This window comes from Cricetulus griseus, chromosome 6 (assembly GCF_003668045.3).
Source record: "Cricetulus griseus strain 17A/GY chromosome 6, alternate assembly CriGri-PICRH-1.0, whole genome shotgun sequence".
NCBI lineage: Eukaryota > Metazoa > Chordata > Mammalia > Rodentia > Cricetidae > Cricetulus > Cricetulus griseus.
The window spans coordinates 81,213,381-81,219,438 of NC_048599.1; positions in this window are offsets into that span (position 1 = coordinate 81,213,381).

The following is a 6,058-nucleotide window of genomic DNA, read 5'->3' on the forward strand; positions in this document are numbered from 1 at the left end:
GGGAGGATAATATCTTTAACCTGAATCACTTTCATATATGAAGAAAAAAATAAGTAAGTCAAAACATGATTCTTCAATTAAATGCCTCAGGTGTGGAATGTGGAAAGTCCATCCTCTGCGGCAAGAACATATTACTGGCATTTCCATTTCAAGTAACAGTTACATATCCATGGAGCTCAAACTTCTCCTTTGGCTGGAGAGAATTGTGCCAAAGATGCTTACAATCCTTGCTCAGCTTTCTCTTTCATGGTTTCGGGAAAAGCAAAAGTGGGAAGCACCATCCACCACTAGTGCTGCTGATGAATCAGGGCAGTTCATTTGATCCTCAGTTTGTTTGGATTCCCATGTAAGGGTAGCACCTTGTCTCATTTTGTCTGGAAAGTTGGTGTGCATTCTGGTGTCTTCTGTGTTAATGATACACTCCTCAATGTTGTCAAAATTACTCCAGGGACTCTAAATCTCATACTGTACTAATGAGCACTCTGAAGTGTGAGTGAGTGGCAGTAGTTAGCACTGCAACTATGCTTTGAATTATTACACTGCAGTCTGGAAGGCAGTCCAGTATTCACACAACTGACTATGCTAGCTTCATATCATGAGATTCAGCTTGAGATTTTAGATCTGCTTTTACAATGAAGCTACAAATAGCACTTTCCTATTACGTTAATATTTGATTCCATATCCCTATATGGCCACTAAGTTAAAATCTAAATAAATACAAGGGGGTGCTCACAGTTTCTGTGATATTTCAGGTTATTAATCAAAACTTTGGAAGTAAGTATTTGCTCCTTCTTGATTACAGACATGAAGAAAAAAGAAAACAAATATACTTGTTCTCAAGAAATGTTGATCTGAGACAGGGGTTCTAGACTTGACCGAGGCTTCAGTTGCTTTGTTTTCTAACTACAGATTGGTAAGTGAATTAAAGATATCAAACATAATCACAAGCTCATGGCAGGTGCCCTCAGACATAAGAATGTATTGCAAAGTAGCTTCTGCTAATGCTATCCTAACAACCATCTGAAATGTGCATCTTCATAAGGACTCTACAAACAAAATTGTATATTTTGTCATTGTTTAAAATTCTCTAACTTGGTTAGATATTGAGACTTAGCACTTTGAGCGAGGTTAAACATCTTAACTTGGTACTGTAGCCCACAGCCTAGTACCCCACCAATATGTTTATTCTCAGCATTTTCTTTGCTAGAACTCAAGCTACAGGCTACAAATAAAATGATGGCTGCAACACAGGAGTCTTTTCAAGACTGATAACCATAGCAAATTTATTTTTATAAGGTACAATGGACTTATTAAGCTGTTTATTATAATATTTTAATGCCTTATATTCATGGTATACATCATGGACATATAATCTAGATTCTCTTACAATCTTTTGCTAATCTGAAGGGAATTGTCACTTAAAAAAACAACAACAGAAACAAACAAACAAACAAAGAAAACATCTGCACCTGTGTCTCTATTCTACTGACTGTCTTTGACTTCACAATAGCTTAGGTTCTATTCTTGAATGCACTGAGTTACTAGGACCTGTATCCTAGATAGTAGATGGCTTTCATGAGATTCAGCCAATTCTGGGATTTGGCTATTTTAGGATTCTTGGAAATCTGTCTGCTTTGATTTTTTTTCTATTTTTAACCTAGATTTCATGGTGTACTACCATAATGAAACTTTTGTATATGAATCCATGTTTCAGAGTCTGCTTTTGGGAAAAAAATACAGCAAAAAGGCATATGACACAACTGAGGAGTTTGGAGTAAGACACTGGTATAAAACATCAATCCTTTTTTTTCACAGTATTATTACCCTCCCTCCCACTTAAGTAAACTTATGTTTCCTTGATTAAATTCTTACTTTACTTATTTATTTGACATTTGACTTAAACTCACCTTCTGTGACTTTGGAATAAATTACCACAGGTTAAGAGTGTTGTATATGAGTGTAAGTGAAGTTTCATTGATTTCAAGTTCTTGACCCTATCAGATTGAAATCAAAACACCATGTAGGTCTGTGATCTCCCTGAAGACTCAGGCTTTCTCTCCAGATGACTGGTTGCCATACACGCCATTCCTTGCAGTTGGAAGACATTCTCCATTGCTTTGTTGGCGATTTCCCATGCAAAACCATGATAAGGGCTGACCTTGGTTCCTTGCTACATGATTCCCTTACTTTAAGTTCATATCTGTATTCTTCCTTGTAAACAGGAGTCATTTTTCACTTCATATGTGATTTCTTTGAATAATTAATTTCATTTATGTCAGGCTCTTTGAGCACTATTCCCCCTTTGAATTAACTCAAATCATCTGATTAAGGATATTAAAATATGTCTTTGGCCAAATAACACAACTATAAGAACCATAAAACACAATATTAATAAGTTCCACTCACACATAGGGGAAGGGGCTATACTGGACATATGCAAGATGGGTAGGAATCTGAGATCAGCTTGAAGTTTGCCCATAACATTTAGATAGTGCCCTGTACTGACTATATAAATAAACATTTTCTGGAGAATGATGTTGTTTAATGTAGACTGTGGATTTTAGGGGATAGTGATAATGATGGTGGAGTTAGTCACATTATAAATGTTACTATTTCACTTTTAAAAAGTCTTCCTTACTTGGTTCCCATAATCTAAATTCAAAATATGGAAACATTTCTCCCAAGAAATTTAAAGTACTGTAGACTTGGATGTAAATTTAAGTAATAGAGGTTAGCAAAAACTATTAGAGAGATACCTGGTAGACACTAAATTTTACAAAATAAAATTCTTATTCTCATAGATTTTAACTCAATTTCTAGAAAGAAAATATATTTTCTTTTTTATATTTTGAATTTTTAGTATAATTATGGCACTTTCCCCTTCCTTTTCTTTACTCCAAATGTTCCCATATTACCTGCCTTGATTGCTTTAAAATTTTTGGACTTTTATTTGTATTAATTATTGTAATATGATATATGTGTATGTACACATATTCATAAACATAACCAGCTCATTCTGCATATTGTTACTTATATTATATGTTTTCAAAGATGATTATCTGGTGTTGGATAACCAATTGGTATGTTCTTCCCTAGGAAACACTATTTCTCCCATTCTCATGATTCCTTACTTGCCTATAATTCTTTGTGTTGGGTTGAGGTCTCCTCATGAGCCTCCTCCTTCACCACAAGCATGTCAATCAAGCAGTCATGTTGCTGAGACTTTATGGATGCAACTTCTGGCATTCCAAGAAGATGCAATCTCACAATAAACTCCTTGATCTTCTGATTCTTACAATATTTCTGACCTTAATTACTGAAACTTGGGTGTAGGAGTTGTCTTGTAGATGTATCAGTTAGGACTGGGCTCCACAATTCTGCATTTTGATTAGTTGTGGTTTTGTGTACTGGTCTCTATCTGTTGCAAGGAGAGGTTTCTTTGATGAAGCATAAAAACTACACATATCTGTGTTTACTGGGTTATGTATTTAGAGTGTAGTTAAGGATTATGCTAGTTTAGTGAAGTAGTAATTGTAGATTATTTCCCAAGATCATTGACTTCATTTGTCCTGCATAGTTAGCTAGGCTTCCAGTACCAGGTATGATTTCCTCTTGTTGAGTGTGCCTTAAGTCCAATTAGAGAGTTGTTGGTTACCACTAATATGTGTGTGTCACTACTGTACTCTTTGGCCAGCTGGTCACCTGTGTGATTTGTAGGTGTCATAGCTGGGTAGCACTTTTAACTACTTCCCTCCTTTGGATGTTTGAATAGGGAATAGTGTCTTCTGGTTGCATGAAATCTAGTCCTCAAGCAGGAAATATTCAGGTTAGTTCTAGCTCAGGGGCCTCTTGACTTTGTGTCTGAAGTACAGGGTGTCACCCGCAATAGGGACTTACTTTCTACCTCTGGAGGAAACCAAGGGCAATAGTAATAACATGTAATGTTTTGGGAGTCTCTTTGACTGACTTGACTAACAACACAAAATCGGGGATTTTCATGTGTTGTTGGGGTTTTGTTAGGTAGCCTATGGTTCTTGGAGAGAACATTATCAGACCAGATGTGAAAATTTCATTTAAACTATCTATTTTATATACTGATTTATATGTATTATAGGTATTTTTAGGTAGATAGCTTCTTCTATGTTTATCTCTCTCCTCTTCCCTAGTTAAATCCTAGCCATTTTTCCTATTTCTCGCTTCAGATCATTTGTATCCTGCTGTTCTTCCCTCTATTACTACCAACATAACTCCACCTCCAATGATTTAAGAACATGTATAGTGTGTTTGCCCAGCAAGCATTAGATATTTTTGGAAAGTAATTAATCAATGCATATACACAGGTTATATGACAGCCACAGAAAGCATTTCACATGCAAAGGCAGTCCAAAAGAGATTTAAAAAAATAGAAAAAAGCCAGTTGCAGGCTGATTGCCCCAACCTTGGAATAGAATCCAGGGAAAGATGTAACACAGGAGTTACATATTCTTGAAATGGTAGGCTACCAAAAATCCAGAGGTGTGGAGACATGGTAAATTTTATACAATAGGAACAATTACATGTGTTTTAGGGAAATGTGTCTAGGAATCTTCATGCTGGGCACTCCAGTCTTCAACAGTAAAAATACATAGCTTGATGGAGGCAGAACTGCCACTTGGGCCTCAGTGTGTCTGATTCTGCCACCCGAGTTTGGATCCAGTAAGCAGGTCCCTGGCATCAGATGGCGCTGAGCAGTGCCATAAACAGGAACTGGAAACAGCCCCTGGCCTACCTGGACCAGCGGATGGAGGCAGAACTGCCACTGGGGCCTTGGTGTGTGGATGTCCATAGCAGCACTATTTGTAATAGCCAGAAACTGGAAGCAGCCTAGATGCCCCTCTACTGAAGAATGGATAGAGAAAATGTGGTACATTTACACAATGGAGCACTACTCCTGAAAGGGCAGGATAAAGAAGACCCCCTCAGCAGACAAAATAAGGCCTAGGATATAGAGTGGCTAGCTGGTTCAGCAACTCTGTTCCAGGAAAAGGCTAGCCATAAAAAGTTAGATTAGAATCTTACAAACAATCTTAAGGAATAGGGAGTTTCCCCTTGTGATTTCCCTCGGGACCCTTCACTGGTATTCTTGGTATTTTGGGTTGGGGTTTCTTCCTTTAAAAACCCCTATTCCCAGCCATTCGGGGTCGAAACTCCTCTACCCCTGTCTCGGCCCCAGTGCGCTGGCTCCTGTCAATAAACCTCATGAGATTGCAGCAAGGGCAGTCTCTCGTGAGTTCTTTGGGGGTCACGTCATCCCAAGACTTGAGTGAGGATCTTCCCTTTCGGGGGAAGCCTTACACTCCATAGGGAAAAGAAAAAAAAAAAACAATGGAAACTTGTAATTTGTAGGAAAATGGATGGAACTAGAAGAAACCATTCTGAGCGAGGTAACCCAATGACAAAAAGACAAACATGATATGTACTCACTCATATGAGGATTTTAGACATAGAGTAAAGGATTACCAGCCTACAATCCACACTGCCAGAGAAACTAGTAAACAAGGAGGACCCTAAAAGAGACAAACATTGTCCCCTGGAGAAGGGGAAAGGGTCACGATCCCCTGAGCAAATTGAGAGCATGGGTGGGGGTGGGGGCTATGAGAATGAGAAGGGAAGAAGAGGAAGGATGCAGAGGTCATGAGGGAGCAGAAAGGTTGAGTCAGCAGAAGAATAGAAGAAAGGGTATGTGATAGGTAGGGTTTTAGTTGGAGAGGGTAGTAGGGAAGTAGTGGAGGGAGAAGGGAACTGGGATTGTCATGTAAACTTGTAATGTCATGTAAATCAATCTTGTTTCTAATTCAAATAAAAAAATACATAGCTGGGTAAACAAGTAAATCTTCAGCAATCCAGAAATACTTAGAATGCTTAACATACTGATTATATATTCAAATGATCCTCAAACCCCTAAATTAGACAGGCTTTTTGTGTTATTTTCATCTTGACTTTTAAGCAGCATTTTTTAAAGTTTGTTATGGAACACACATCTCCTAAATGTTGCCTTTCATGACATAATTCAATTGAT